At 40.8% G+C, this 17291-nt stretch overlaps 1 protein-coding gene across 1 annotated transcript in view; it reads right to left on the bottom strand.

Moving 5' to 3' along the window:
* LOC149439107 (uncharacterized) overlaps positions 1 to 17291 on the bottom strand; it is a 44191-nt gene that overhangs the window by 14864 nt on the left and 12036 nt on the right. The gene's annotated exons all lie outside the window — the stretch shown is intronic.

Raw genomic sequence — 17291 nt, 5'->3', positions numbered from 1 at the left:
TCCCTTTTATTAAACCCCCATTCTGCAATTTAGGTTACCCCCCCCCGGCTTACTTATCAAGGAACTAAACAGCTATAGACTGATTCAACACCCTTCATCCCCCAAGGGTTCATGGCTAGATTATATTTTTCTCATTTTTGTTTAGCACCCTTGTAGACAGGTTGCTAATTTAGGTTATGGAAATTTAGTTCTTGTAGTTCTCCTGTAATCTAGTGTGATTGCATTAGACTGCTATGAGCTCTGCATGCTGCAGGTTTGATTGCTTCCCCCTGTTTTCTGGAAGGTTCCAGAACATAGTGGGTTAGGAGAGTCAAATAGGCAGCCTGATTATTTATGTGGTTCCAGCTAAACAGCCAAACCCTGCGGGAGGGTGCCCAGAAGGTGGCTGGAAGAGTGCATAAATAGTTTGGTGCTTGAGGCAGCAGAGTTCTTGTCCAGGAGAAGATCTCAGCCTGAAGGGCTTCTGCCCTACTGGGCAGTCTGGCCGTGCTTCTGCATTTGCTCACCTAGCTCTCAGCTGAGTTTGCTGGGGGGGGGGGGGCTATTCTATTGAACTTTTCTGGATCTGACTAGGGGATTTCCTTTTGGGGATCTGGTCTGAAGAATTCATAGGAGAAATGTCTGGCAGATATTGGAAAGAGGCATCCAACTATCCAGAGACATTTGTGAGTAGAAACTGGTATGTGAGATCCCAGTGCAGTGTCTGTGTGCTGCTGCTATCCCTCTTGCATCAGAGTCAGCTTGTACTAAAACTGGACATTGCTCACGGTGTCTCTGTGCAGCTCAGCCCATCATTTGCTGCTGCATGGACTGTGCTAAGAAACTTTAAGAGGAAGATAGGTATCCTCAAATTACTACTTAACGTCACTAGAGTATTCCACTGTTACCCTGCACCCAGGGATAAAGCATCAAAAAGGGATACCCCTAGACTAATCATTGAGCCAGTGGTGTGACTGAGACTGTGTGCCTGGATGCTAGTGCACTTACTGGGGAAAGAACCTTGGGATCAAATCAGTGGGCACTTTAGGCAGGGTACACTACATTTGGAATGGGTGGTGTCTTCCAAATCTGGTCAAAATTCTGTTATCCATTATCTGGATGAATTCTTTTTTATGCCCCAAAAAGCTTTGATGCCCCTTTAGCTTTAGAAAAAAAGCATATTTCCAACTGCTTGCATTGAATTCCTGGGTATTACCAGGCTAGGATTGGGCTAGGATGCAGTTTAGGCTTACAGCTGGAAAACTTAAAAAAATTGCTACCCCCATCTGCAGCCTGTTGAAAAAGGAAAAAGTTTGCTAAAAGTGGTATTAAACCCAAAAGTAAACATTTATTATATTGCAGCTTACATTGCAGCTTGATTCTTAGATGCAATCACTGCTTTTTATTTTGTAGGCTTTCTGGTGATCCAGACAGTAAGTCTGTTCTTTTTCAACAGAACAAGCTCTCCTGCAAATGTATCAGTTAAGAGTGTTGAGAAAAACAATTTACCACTGACAGGGGTGCTTACAATGAGCATTTATTTATTCAATCATTTATTCAATTATTTGCAATCAGCATTTATTTATTCACCAAAAACTATTATCCCAAAAGTATAGTGTTGGCTTCAATTTATTAGAAACCTAAATCTGCTAGCAAATCTAACACTGCCCGTCCCCTAGGCTGAAATTGCTGCTGTCTTAATCCAGAGCAGGGGGCACTCTAGTCCCGTTGGTGTATTACTGGCCAAATCACCAGGTGTAAATAGAGGAAAAGAAGTCTAAAAAAGAAAACTAACCTAGCCACCACATCTATGGATAGATAAGCTGCAATATATAACATTTTTGGTTTTGCTTCTATCCCTGCTTTAAATTATGCGGCATGGGTCATGTCGATGTACAGAATTTCTCTGGAAGATAATATTTGGCTACACCTGGCCTTAAATCCCCTTTCTTGTGTGCCAGATTGAATAAGTAACTAAAGGAATACATGGTTCGTCCAATTTCTAATTGTCTGGAATGGAAAGTTAGAATGGAAGGACAGTTTTGTGTTAAATAAGGATTTGCGTTTGTCCATGGATGCAGCCAGATCTGCCAGCTTCAGTCTAATCTGTAAAAGACACTGGTGTTGTGGAGCTTGGCCACAACCCTGGGTGGATAGGAATTTGGCAAATAACTTTTCCTGATAGATGCCACTGTGGCAATCTGGAATCTTGGACAATGTTTTTTTTTAGAGGCAGGAGAATCATCCTGCAGTCTATCAATGAAGGGGTAATTTTTCCAGTTAATTGCCTATCTTTATGCAGCCTCAGTAGTGTAGCATGTGTTCTCTCAGTAGGGGGGCAAAAGTGTTCTTTTGGTCCCTCTGTTAAGGAGTAATGTTGATGGCAATACCACGATCTGCCTGCCTGCAGGATTGTCTGTTCTGCTTGTCAGTGATACAACATCATCTTGATTCTGGACTCTGTAGCATGGTTGCCATGAGGCCTCCTGGATAGGGCGTCCACATCCTTATTTCCCACTCTGGGGCACTACTTTAGACTGAAACTAAATCCAGATAGGGCAGCCAGCCACCAGTGCCCTATGGTGTATAACTTGCCAGTGGTTAGCACATATGTCAGTGGATTGTTGTTCTTCACCATGAACTCTGTTCCATACAGGTAGTCTTTCAGCCTATCTACAACCGCCCACTTCAAAGAAAGAAACTCCAGCTTGTGAGTTGGGTAGCTCCTCTCAGAGGAGGAAAGAGCTCGGCTTACGAATACCACAGGCCGAAGTAACCAGGCATGTTCCTGATACAACACGGCCCCAAGGCCCTCTCGATTGGCATCAATGTGTAATTCGTTGGGCTTGGAAGGGTCTGTATAAGCCAACACTGGAACCTGAGTCGGGCATTGCTTTAGCTTGATGAAAGACTGTTCACACTGTTGAGGCCATTGTCCACTGATGGGGTTACGGGGCCTCTGTGGGCCCTTTGTCAGAAGGACCTTACCTGACTCACTGGCTTCTCCTTCAATATTCTTCAGATGTTCTGTGAGGGGTGCAGCAGTCTTGGCAAATACCTCAACAAACCAGCGGTAATATGAACGGAATTCCAGAAACAACCTCAATTCAGTAACATTGTTGGCCTGGGGCACAACGTCATAATCATTCTTAGAAAACCTCTTCTGCCAACATGGCAATCTAGCTTTTACTGTCTGTTTCCACTCTTCTGACAAAAGGAGAATCCTGAAGACCAAAACTTCCTCCGACATGGTCATCGAGCATACAGCATTCAAAGTTCAACAAGGCTTTTCTACAGCTGAGTCTGCATAGCTGAACTGCAGAATACTGCCATCTTGTGTTCACTTCACTTTGTTGCAACATCTGGTCTAGCTGTGCTTTAAAAAGAGCATCTGCCTATGTCCCAGGAAAATCTAATGTAACAGTGGACACTCTATTGTATTTACAGCTTTATTCATTTGAGTTACTTTTATAACACTGACATGTTTTCACATATCCACATCAGTCTCTGCCCTCAAAGAGCTTACAATCTAAGGTCCCTAACTCACAAACATACACGTACTTGGGACACATTAGACAGGAATCTTTTACCTTACTAGCATGTTTTTGTGTAACCAGATAAAACATATGCAGGCACAAGAAGAACATGAAAACTCCATGCAGCAGTCACGGTTGGGAATTAAACTGAGGACTCTAGTGCTGCCAGGCAGAAATGCACAATTTCAAGAGGTTGGAACCAGATGTAGACCAGGAAGGTTTAAAATATCTATGCAATTTGATGCAAGCATAGTTATGCAGAGTATCAAAAATCACTAGTGCCCAAAACATGAGCTGGGTACTTATGTCTATGGGTTCAGTGGTGGCAATTTTTGTGCAGTTTGAATAATGACATGCCACATAATTTGGAAATTGCCAAAATAATAGCAGTGTGTTGAAAAAAGTGAATAAAGCTCAATATCCTTCTAATAGCTTTTATTTCCATACACACAAATGCATTGGGAACACTAAACATTCTTTTCCAAATCAAAACATGAAGAAAAATATATCAAATTTGTGTTGTTCCTCTAAAAAAATTGAAGAAAAGTGAATATTAGACTGTTCAAAAAAAATAGCAGTGTTTGTATTCTTCTTTACAAACTCAAACATTCACTATATAAACTGAAAAATGTTTGAAGATTTTGCTTTCCTTTGAATCACTTAATTAATATTTAGTTGTATAAGCACTGTTTCTGAGAACTGCTGTACATCTGTGTTGCATGGAGTCAACCAACTTCTGGCACCTGTGAACAGGTATTCCAGCCCAGGATGATTGGACTACATTCCACAGTTCTTCTCTATTTCTTGGTTTTGCCTCAGAAACTGCATTTTTGATGTCACCCCACAAGTTTTCTATTGGATTAAGATCCGGGGATTGCGCTGGCCACTCCATAACGTCAATCTTGTTGGTCTGGAACCAAGATGTTGCACGTTTACTAGTGTGTTTGGGGTCGTTGTCTTGTTGGAACACCCATTTCAAGGGCATTTCCTCTTCAGCATAAGGCAGAATGACCTCTTCAAGTATTTTGATGTATTCAAACTGATCCATGATCCCTGGAATGCGATAAATAGGCCAAACACCGTAGTATGAGAAACATCCCCATATCATGATGCTTGCGCAACCATGCTTCACTGTCTTCACAGTGTACTGTGGCTTGAATTCAGTGTTTGGGGGTTGTCTGACAAACTGTCTCCGCCCACTAGACCCAAAAAGAACAATCTTACTTTCATCAGTCCACAAAATGTTGCGCCATTTCTCTTTAGGCCAGTCAATGTGCTCTTTGGCAAATTGTAACCTCTTCAGCACGTCTTTTTTTCAACAGTGGGACTTTGCGGGGGCTTCTTGCAGATAGCTTGGCTTCACATAGGCATCTTCTAATTGTAACAGTACTCACAGGTAACTTTTCCTTGCCATTTTGGCTATTCTTCTATCCATTCGAATGGTAGTTTTTCACTTTCTTCCACGTCTTTCAGGTTTTGGTTGCCATTTTAAAGCATTTGCAATCATTTTAGCTGAGCAGCCTATCATTTTCTGCACTTCGTTATATGTTTTCCCCTCTCCAATCAACTTTTTAATCAAGGTACGCTGTTCTTCTGAACAATGTCTGGAACGACCCATTTTCCTCAGAATTTCAGAGAGAAATGCACTGTAACCAGCATGTACAACATTTGCTGCCTTCCTTCCTTAAATAAGGGCAATAATTGCCACCTGTTTTTCAAAGAATGAATGACCTCACTAATAGAACTCCACACTGCTATTATTTTGAACATGCCCCTTTCAATTAGTGATTCAATTACACAGAATCAGCAGCATGCATGTCATGACTGTTGGGTCTGTTGGATTTCTATTAATCTACTACACATGCTAGTAAATGATTTGCCATGTAGAAATATCATTTCTACCAAAAACAGTGATTGATCAGGTTAGTGATGTCTGACTGCTATTATTTTGAACACAACTGTACATGCTAATGCAAAAGTCCCATGCGATTCTCAGGAAATCAACTGTAATGCTGGACAATAGAAGGCCATTTATTCAGGAGGTTTTGTTTAGGCTCCATGCAGTAGCAGGCAGTGTTTGTACTTCAAGTTATTAGGTGGGTCTTTTCCAGGCAGCATTTGTGTTTGCCTTTTTCAGTGTTTTGCACATTTTGGAAAATATTTTTTGATATTGCTGTGCAAATGCAGATCAAGAAATCAAAAACATAGTAGGGGGCCAATGGATCATTGGACAATTTAATAAACTTTTTGGGGATTGGTCCTGTGTCCTATGAAAAGCATGAGAACGTTCCTCTCAATCAGATGAATGTTAGGCAGCCTGCATAATTGTTGGCAGCCTGTATTGCTAGCAGCAGCCCTATCCTAATCAGCTGTAGGGTAATAAATCTGGCCACACTGTTTAGCAGCCTGTGCTGCTGGCTGCAGCCCTGTCTTTCTCAGCTATGAGGTAATTAATCTGGTCATACGCCTCCAGCTCTGGGATTTGTCTGTGGCTTAGGAGGTGCCCTATTTAAGTATTATCAACCTGTGCCTCAGTGATAGCGTTTCCCAGCAAGTGTGTGGATGGGGCTACTCATGCTGCACTTGGGGGTAACTTTTGTCTTGCAGTACACATGCTCACCAATGCTCAGGACCAGCAGGGGACCACGTTAATGTGTGAATCAAACATTATGGCAGTTCCCTAGCTTTGAAATGAGAAGTGTCATTACACACCACTGGTAGGTGCGCTGGACCAGTGGAGAGGGACACCACTGAGCCCATTCCCTCTCCACTGGTCCAGCACACCTACCTACTCCCAGTGACAGAATGGGTTCCTGATGCACACCCAGCATGGACCCCATGCACACACTTGTTATCACTTTCAATCCCTTACCATATGGCCAGACTGACATCAGGAGAGGCATAATTCATCCTAAAACATTTTCATTACACCTGTTTTCCATGTGCAACAGCCATTACCCTTGATCAGGTCTTTTTCTGGAGAGCACACACCTCCCTTCTCCCCAGTGGCACTGAGTTTACTGCTTACACTGGATTCCTGGAGAGGGTGAGGCTTAGTGGCAAAGCCCAGAGGACTACACTGGGCGTTATTACAGGCCTCTAATAGCAGTACCATGCTAATAATGCTGGGTACTGGCTTGAGTGGCAGTGGGAGACAGCCCAGATCCATGGGACACCAGGACTGTGTTAGAATCTCGGGACAGTCCAGCAGAATCCAGGACTGTTAGGAGATATGTCTACCACTGCCTACAGTACATTCTTCTGTGGGTCTGTTAGCAAGACTCATGTCCAGAATATATAATGCAAGTAAGTTGAAGTACGTCATCACTATATACCCAGTCTGGGGCACTTGCTCACACAAACAGGTTTTTTGGACATTCGGACAGTTCGCCATTGACTAGATTCCAGTGCTTACGAAATGCCTGAAGGCAGTGTGGTTCATAGATTGAAATTTCTTCTCTGATTCTTTTGGCATTGGTGTGGCAACTAAGGCAGCACAATATTGTTTGTATCAGAATGTAATCAAAAAGCTGGGTAGTCAACAGTAGAAGAGATTCAAAATTGATATTAAGCCTAGCTTCTATTTAATGTTCTAGATTAAAAAGTGGTTGTTTGGATCATTGGCCAAAGTTTAATCTTCTGGGAGCAGAGACACTCTGTGGGAAGAATATATATAGACAATTTATCCATGCACCAGGGGTTTTCCAGATGTTCTAGAGGGGCAAGGTGGTATAAGGTGGGGTTATTTAGAAAATAGTTTAACAAGGAGATATAGGGAATGGCCAGTTCCTGATATCTTTACTATACAACTATTTATGATGCGAGGGGATCGATCTCATTTTAAAATGTTTTCCCCATAAACTCCAACCATTTTTTCAGAGATTTTTAAATGTATGTCTTCCATTTGTGGTTTCTAGTATTGTCACTCTGAATTAGAGGATGGAATTCCTAGGTTGTATAGACAAGATGCTGTTCATCTCTCAGACATTGGGCTAGATATTCTGAACCTTGGATTTTAAAACTGCCATGGACAAACTGAGGTTTTGTTCTGAATCATTATATCAGTGTTGCTGTGGTATGTTTTGGATTTTCTACCTAAACAATAGATATTCATGTGGTGTTTAATGTTCAAGTTGTATAATTAAAAAGTTGTAATTTAGGTAAACCAATAAAAAATGCAGCCGACAAGTTCTATGCCAAAGTGTCTTCTGCTTTTGTTTTTTTGGATTTTGAGAAGGGTTGAGGTAGTGTTTGATTATGAAAGAGGGTGTCAATTGTGGTCTCATGTTAGGGGGGCAAGGAATCAATATGCCCTCTCCACCTAGGACAGCATGAACCCTCTGGAATTTTCCCTCCCCGTCCCCTTGGCTCCTTTTCTTTCTCCACAGGGAATGTGAGCATTCTGGAAGAGACATTTGGACAAAAGCCTTATCTGATTTGTGGATGACCCTCATTTAACCCTGCCAGAGCCATTCTAGCCATTCTAGCATTTAAAAAATAATCTTTGTCAGAAAGATCACTTAAAACCCCCAAAACATGGGGCCATATACAGTAATAGCCAGTGTTGTTACCTTCCCACCGACCCTGTCCGATGGTGCAGCATTTGTTTATGTGGTTTCTCACTTTCACAGTTTTAAATTAACATGCTAAGGCTGCAACAAAAGTACTACAAGCAGTAGTTATTTGTGTGCTGTTTATTATTCAAGTTATAAAATTAAGAAGTTTTATTTTTTTTCACATAAACCAATCATAAAAGCTACTGCCAAATTTTATGCCAAAGTGGTTTCTGTGTGTGTTCATATAGGTTCTGGGAAGAGTTGAGGTGGTGTTTGGGTATGGATGGGAGTGTAATTTGCAGTTCCATGTCAATGCCTGGCAAGGGCTATCCTAAAATTGGCCATACGTGGATCGATATTTGGCCAGTTCAGCATCAACTGGCTGAATTTTGATCCATGTATGGCTGTTCCCATTCATAAGTCAATCTATCAATCGATTTTCATGAATGGGCTTGTTAAAAAAATTTCCACTTGCTGAAGACATGCAGCAAATGGGCTGCATCGCTGACCAGTGTATTCTGATAGCAGGGGAGCCCTGCTGCCAGAATACAATGGCACAATGGGGAGGTTTTTCCCATCCACTTTGAATGTGCAGTGTGCAGATGAGGATTTCAACTTAGTTTTTCAGCCAACTGAATGAAAAAAACTGAGCCATGTATGGCCACCTCAAGATGTTGCTGGAGCACCATGACAAAAGATACACCAGTCCTTTTAAAGGGGCTCCTTAGAGGCACAATCATTGCTGCTAGAGAGATTGTCTTGGGGATATTTAGCAGTGGTAACTTGACCACTCCATAATCTCCAAACAAAAAAGAAGTAACCTTGATGACTACTACATCACATCCTATCACTGCAGGATAACAGTGGTCTACCCAGGAGCAGACTGACCATTTGAGCACTCGGGCACTGCCCCAGGGCCCAAGGCCAATGAAATGCCCCTGGTACCTTTTTTATAGGCTTTTATAAGTGTGGGCAAGGACACAGGGGCCCCATGATCCCCTATTGCCCGGGGGCCCCATGAGTTATCAGTCCGCCCCTGGGTCTACCCATACCATTTTGAATGATGTCAGACACAGCACCCAACCCCTGCTACATACTGAAGCTACTGTATATTCATCGCTACTTTTTAATTAATTTCATTATTTGAAAATTACAATTACAAATGTAGATGTTACTGTACATAAAATATTAAATACATAATAATAATTTTAGAAATTAAAGTTTCCCATCCAGAGTGATTACCTTGAGAGCAACTTTATATGGACAAAGAGCTGTTCATGGAGTATAAAAATGGGGCTGAAATTGGATATTTAACCACTTGCCGCCCAGCCACTGCATGTTTTAAAATGCACTTTTACAAAACAGGTAGGGGGCGCGCATGAGGTGCGCCGCCGCCCTACCTGCACCGCCGATCCCGGCCGTGGGTGTCAGTTGCCGGGTCGCGGCCGGTCATTACCGGCTGTGTCCTGCCGATTAGCGGCAATCACTGACAGAGAGCAGGGCTGCAGTAGCTCTGCTTTCTGCCAGTTCCCTGACAGCTCCTGACACGCTGATCGGGAGAGAAGAGTTTATCTCTCCCGATCAGCGTGTCCCCGTGCAGAACACACCCCTGCCCCCTAGTAAAACACTCCCCTCACACAGTTAACCCTTTCAGTGAATAAAAAAGTTAACCCCTTCCTCCCCAGTGCCATTAAAACAGTGTCAATGTTTTTTTTTTTTGCACTGATCACTGTATTGGTGTCACTGGGGACCCCAAGTCAGTTCCCCCCAGTGTCAGAATGTCCGCCGCAGTCCCGCCATAAGTCGCTAAACGCCGCCATAAGTCTCTGATCGTAGCCATTATTAGTATAAAAAATTTTTTTAAATCTGAGTATCTTTCCCGCCATTTGTAAATGCTATAACTTTCACGCAAACCAATTAATTTACACGTATTGGGTTTTTATTTAGCAAAGACGTTGCAGAATGCATTTTGGCCGAAATTTATGATGAAATTTGATTTTTAAATTTTTTTTACTGGACATGTTTTATAGCAAAAAGTCCATAATATTGTTTTTTTTTCTCAAAATTGTCAGCATTTCTTTTTTATAGCGCAAAAAATAAAATCCGCACAGGCGATCAAATACCACCAAAAGAAAGCTCTATTTGTGTGAAAAAAGGACATAAATTTCATTTATGTACCGTATTGCATGACCGCGCAATTGTCCGTTAAACTAGCGCAGCGCTGTATAGCAAAAAATGGTGTAAATTGCAGTATCTATACCATAGTTTGTAGACGTTATATCTTTCACACAAAGCAATCAATATACACTTATTGGGATTTTTTTTACCAAAAACATGTAGCAGAATACATTTTGGCCTAAATTTATAACCAACTTTGCGTTTACTATATAATTTTTATAGCTGAAAGTGAAAAATATAGTTTTTCTTCAACATTTTTGGTATTTTTTTGTTTATAGCGTGAATAATAAAAAGTGCACAGGTGATCAAATACCACCAAAATAAAGCTCTATTCGTGTGAAAAAAGGACGTAAATTTAGTTTGGGTGCAGCATTGCATGACTGCGCAATTATCAGTTAAATTAGTGCACCGCCGAGTAGCAAAAAGAGGCCTGGTCATTAGGGGGGGTAAATCCTCAGGAGGGCAAGTGGTTAAAAAATGTCAGTAAGTGAGCATTGACATAAGAATCTGATGGAAGAGAAGAATATGCTGCAACCCTACTCCTGTCTCCCACATGTGATACTAATTCAGTCCCAAAGTTCTTTCGTTGCCCCAAGAAGAACTGAGGAACCTGCCCATTGAGGGACCTTATAACAAAATATGACTATAGTGAAGTGTAACCCTCTTTTGGGGGGTATGACAGATGGCCCTCCCCAAATAGGATACTGAGCTAAACCTATAGGTAAATAAGAGAACTAGAACCTTTGCTAGTTGGAAGAGTGGGTTTGGTAATTAAGTTGGCAGTGCCTCTACCCAGGACAGGGCCTCTGTGAACAGAGATGATTCCCTTCCTGGGAAATTAACCAGTGATCTAATCAAAGTAGTGGGGAGCAGAGGATCTACTGCAACCAGCATATACCATTAACCATAACCATATAGATGCATATATAAAAATAATACAAGCTGTATAAAAGATTAATAATAGTACATACATCCACTGTACAAACAGGTATTATCAGCAATGGGCCCAACAAGAGTCCTGGTGGAATTGTGCACATATACCTGGATATACACAGTAATTACTGGAGATACCTCCATATGAATGTTGCAACAGAGTCCAGCTGCAGGGACACCTGCGCATCAACATGATGCAGCATTCATCTTGGTGTCAGAGACCTAAAGAAAAGATCTGTGGTGATGAGGAGACCCTTCGGACATTGTCCAACCAGCCTGGAATGTATTTTGTGCCTGCAGGAACTGTGGTGTGGTACTGGAACTCATTTAACCTATCTACTCTGCACTTAGTTCCTAGCGACATTTAATCTGTCATGCTATCGGACCTCTAACTACCAGAAGTGGTGATTTGACAATAATGAATTTACGAAACAGATCCAAACACTGGACGCCTAACCTGGCTCTAATCTATGCTAGCTATCTATAATATCTATGCTGGCTATTCTATAATAGAATAGAATAGAACAAAAACAGATTAGATTAGAATAGAATAAAATAGAACAAATATAACTGTCTTCCGAAATTCAAATTTCAAATCGATTTGACAATAATGAATATACGAAACAGATCCAAACATTGGATGTCTAACCTGGCTTTAACCTATGCTGGTTATCTAGCACTGTGCATGTGAGATAATAGAGCTCTCCATTGAAGCTAATGGAGAGCAGATCACGCTCTGTTAGCTTCTTCCCTGTCTGCAGCATACAGGGAAAGTAATACTAGAAACCGAAAGTAATGTTATACATGTCACTTCTGGTCTCTTTGCAACTAGGGGAGATCAATGTAGACATTTGCAATTCGTTACGAATCAAATTTCCGACAAAATTTTTGTTATTCACAGATTCGGATGTTCTAAATTTCTGAATCACAATAGTAACTAATTTCCATGAATCCGAAAAAATGATAATGCAATTAATTATCAGAATTTCAATTACAAAATGAAATTGAGGATTTTTCATCGTGCACAGCTCTAGAGATCAGCAAATGAATATTTACTGGTTTTTTTTCCCTTCCACCCAGCAGCACTCATCATGCAGGCCTTTGGGTCTGCAGGTGAGACAGTGGAGTCTGAGAATCATTCGGGAGATGCACAGTTTAAGGGGGCTTTCATAAGCCAACAGTTGGCTTGCGGAATGTAGCAATATGCTGTAGAATCCAGGAGTTTGTATAACCCACCACCCATTGTCACTGCACTAAGACATAGAGTGGTGGAAGTAAAAGGGTTAAAAATAATTAATCCCTGTCAAATGGGCTTTAATCCAGGAAACAATACTACATACAATAATAGAAATATGTTTTAACAATTGCAAATATTATATGACTCTGCTGGTACAAGGATATCAGTATCATTAGATACAGCCAAAACTTTTATTCCATATTATTCTAATATTACATATAAAAAATGTATTTACAATTATAGGGGTTGTCCAGGTAAACTTCATAAAATTTGGGACAGATTTTTGGATCAAGGATTTACATGTGTGGATATGGAGCTATAATTCCTGAATTCCATACAAAGAGCGGAGTTCCTATCCTTAAATCCCAGTCCCAATCCCAATATACATTACTCATTTTGAAATGCAGATGCTAATTTCAAATTTATGGTGTAGTGATAGTAGTTCATCTGCCTAAATGGAGTATGACCATATTGACATGGATGCATTTGCAGTGGGATTTTTTTTCTATTCTATTTTTTTCAACCCATTAAATTGCAATTAAATGCTTCTTTTGCATTTTTGTTTGATATTTTCTTTTCTGGCCCATCTGTTAGGTTATTCTGGGAGAAATTCAATATCAGTGTAATTTGTGTATAACTATGCCTTACAGACAAGCTTTGCATAGATGATATATCTTTCAGACACCTCTGTGACATGTATGACATGACATTGGGTCTCTCTGTATTTATGCGATTGTTCTCATACTTTTGTCCGTGCTTATACTATAGGATTATACAACTGCCATAAATAGTTTGTTTAAGTCAAAGAGAAGTGGCCCTAATTCTTACTTGGGTAGAGCATGTTCCAGCTCTGACAGCAGTGCATACCCCAGGTGTGGAAAATTGACAGATGGACTTCCTCAGTCACCAATGTCTGGACTTTGGAGAATAGTCTCATCACTCTGAGGTGTTTTAAGCTCTGTGCAACTGGTGGGAGTTGGCAGACTTGGACCTCCTGACTGCTAGGTTCAACAAAAAAATGGACAGATTGGTCGCCAGGACAAGACACCTTTGGACCTTTACAGTGGATAATCCAGTATTGAGATGGAAGGTGTTCCAATGGTAATTATTATTTCAATCTGACCCAATAGGAAGTGGTACTCAGACAAAGTCAAACTCCTGGCAGACTCGCTGTGGGCATTCCCAGATCATCTGTCCCAAGGATCAGTTTACAATTCTGCTTCTTAGTTGCTTACTTTAACTATTTGGCTGTTGAAATCCAAGACTTAAGAGACAAAGGCCTATTGGTCTCTGTCATTCCTAAGCTCTTAGAAGCTAGGAAATCAACTTCTCCTAAAGTGTACCGTCACACTTGGAAAGCTTACTTCTTCTGGTGCAAACCAGCAATTTCCATCCCAGGTAGTTTTCCTAGGTCGAATTCTGTAATTTCTCCAGTCTGGGCTAGACCAGCATTTGGCCTTGAGTACCCTCAAAGGTCATGTTTTATTCCTAGCCATCTGTTTCCAAAGGCCACTTGCTTTTCATCCTTTGGTGAAAGCATTCATGCAGGGTACCACTCACATCACCCCCAGTGCATCCTCCATTGGCTCCATGAGACCTCAACTTGGTTCTGTTGGATTAGCAAAAAACAGCCTTTAACCCTATCAGGAATATCCCTTTGTCTACTTTTACTTTTCTTTATGTTGCCTATCTTCTTGCTATTACCTCTGCAAAGTCTGAGTTAGCAGCCTGTATGTCCTGTTCCCAAACATCTTATGGAGGCCAATCTGCATTGTCTTGATGTTGTATGCACTGTTCGAATATACTTTTCTGCTGCAACTTCTTTTAGACAGTTTCATTCACTCTTTGTCATTCCTGAAGGCCCTCTCACTTCAATGTTTCCTTGTGGATTAGGCACCTGATAATTCAAGCCTATGATTTAAAGGTTCCACCCTTTCCTGTAAGAGCACTAACCACCAGATCTGTTCATAGGCTTATTAGCATCAGGCATCTGTTTCTTAGATTAGTAAGGGCCTGTTCTTCTGTTTACATGTTTAAGTTTCACCAGGTGGAGTTTCAGGCCTCTTCTCATATCAGTTTTGTTTGTAAGGTGGTTCAAGCCACACTCTCTGTTCCTTTGAATCCTACCTTGAACCGTTTGTGACATGGGCTTGTTGTCATTTGTTGTTTGATGTGTTGGCCACTCCTCACTCCTCTATACAGTACTGAAACTGCACAACAAAAATGAGGGAACAGTTGTTTCATTGACTGCCTTATCACTGTTTAAGTGTTTCTGTCTAAACCATAAATAAGTCACAAAAAAAGGAAGTCACAAGCAGAGGGTATGGGAAGCGGTTACTTATAATGTATTGCAATGTTTGCCATGAATAAATAATAATTTTTATATTATAGTTCCTGATACAAGCCTTGTTTGCTGTCAGAGTAACCACTTGTCCCATACAGAGTGCTTTACCTTGGGATCTGCTTGGGATCTCTATACAGTATGTCTTAATTGTATTATATGCATGCGTAAAAAATAATACCAAGCATTACATTGTTGTTGTAGTAACTTTGCTTCTGAGATTCTCTTTTGATGGGGTTATACTGAATTTCATTTCTGTTGTGAAGAACAGGTAACTAGAATTTTGTGACCTTTTAATACCACATTGTAGGTCTTACCCTCACATGAATTGAGGTTAACATCTGGCTTAGTGAGTTTATTACATGATTCTAAGTACCTTCTTTTGAAAATGCAACTACCCTGTACATTCGGATGCTTCTTTGTGCAAAGTTCATTACTACTTTAAACCATGTGTTTAGTAGGTATGTGTAAGAGGTGTAGAAAATAGGCAGCCCCATAAAATTTAAATCCAAAGCCTAATACCTAATATAACAGTAATCTATCTTTGTCAATAGAAGATACTAGTGATTGCATTTTTATTGTACCATCACAAGAGGGCAGAACTACTTCCTGTGATAATAGGAAGAAACAGAAGTAGGAACAAAAAGTCTAACACTTTGTTTCCTACAGGACAGTGATTACAGTGAACATATCCAGTCACATGTAATTAAGGGTTTTCTGTGTTTGTTACAGGTAAGCAGGAGGCTGTTTAACATGATAAATAGGACAAAATGACTTAACATGTCCTGGTGGTTAGTAAATGTCGCTGTTACTATTATACAATCAGATTACTTGTAGCATAAATGTGAATATATATTGCAGCTATGTGATTTGGCGCTAAGATACAGGGAATGTGATTTCTCTATTGTAATATGCTATTGTTATGCAGAATAGGTCACTAGCATATCTGCAGAGGTCTAGATATTCAGTTTTGCAATTAAAGATGTTTATTAATGTATATAAAAATACTTATTAATGTATATGGAAATATTTAGTAATGTATAGAGGACAGTGATTACAGTGAACATATCCAGTCACATGTAATTAAGAGTTTTCTGTGTTTGTTACAGCCATTCCTAATAAAACACTTCTGGTTTCACCCGACCCATCCTTCGCACAGTTGAATTATTTACCGTATGTGCAACAAAATTGGCGCCCAACGTGGGGCCGGGTGAAAGGAACGCCAAAAGGTCCGGAAGTGAAAAGGAGTGACTACGCTGTCCGTGGTGAAGTTAAAGAAAAACATTAGGAGTATGGATATCGAAAAGTTGCAAGATGAAATCAGTGAACACCTGATTCACATGACAGTCGATGATCTCATGGAGACTTGCCAGTTTATAAAGGCCTCCGAAGCAAGTATGGCAAAAGGAAAAACCCGGCGCCATTACTTGCGGATAGTGAATGAGGTGTTAGATGAACTGGTAGAGACTGGAAGTGAAGAAGTGGTGACACAATTTCTGCAGGCAACTAAGAAATTCATTGGTGAGTTAGAGAAGAGAGATTACATGGAAGCACCAAGCGATAGTGGCAAAGACCCTCAAGCAGAACAACAGTTAAAGGATTTAAAACAGCAATACTACAGTATACAGGAAAAACTTCAAGAAACGGCCAAGATGATAGAGGGACAGATGAAAGAACTTAGCACTAAAGACAAAGACTCAAAAGGAAGTCCTGCAAATCAAGACCCTAATCTAGTTGCTCAGAGACTTTCCCATACTAACTTGCCAGAAGTTACAATCAGAAAGGACTTTAAAATTGCTGGTCAGATAGGTGAAAAGGAACAGAAAGATAAGCTGTCCTATACTAACCTCATGCACCAGATTGACATGGGACTGCAAAAGGGATATCCAGAGTCAGAGCTTGTGGAAGCTGTGGTGAAAGCCATTAGTCCTGGGTCAAGTCTCAGAGGCATGCTAGAGCTGAAGAGTGGACTGACCCTAGTGCCACTCAAGAGAATCCTAAAAAGCCATTATAAATAGGAAAATGCTTCCGAACTATACCAACAATTGATCAATATATCACAAAATAGTAAAGAGACTCCTCAGAACTTCCTATTTAGGGCCATTGCATTGAAGGACCGTTTGCTGTTCGTTTCACAAGGGGAAGGTTCAGATGAACACTTTGGCACTGAATTTATACAAAAGAAATTCTTAAGGTCAGTGGGCACTGGACTGAGAAGTGACCATATCAAGTTTCAACTAAAACAACACTTGGATGATCCTACAGTCTCAGATGAGTTGCTCATAGAGAAGATGAATGAGGCTACAAACATGGAGATGGAAAGGGAGCAGAAACAAAAGAAATCTGAGCACAGTAACCTGACGAACGGAAGAGAGTGCCAGACCAACATCCTCCATTGTTCTCAGGTACCAGGCACCCTCCCTTTGCTTCCATCACAAACAAGTAGTCTGGCAATCCAACAGCCTTCAAAGAGTAACTCTGACCTTGAAAAGATAGTAATACAGTTGCAACAAGAAATATTCGATATGAAA

The sequence above is a fragment of the Staurois parvus genome, unplaced genomic scaffold, assembly GCF_062004578.1.
Source record: "Staurois parvus isolate SC_StPar_1 unplaced genomic scaffold, SC_StPar_1.0 ptg001158l, whole genome shotgun sequence".
NCBI classification, from domain to species: domain Eukaryota; kingdom Metazoa; phylum Chordata; class Amphibia; order Anura; family Ranidae; genus Staurois; species Staurois parvus.
This window is presented reverse-complemented; position numbering and strand designations above follow the sequence as displayed.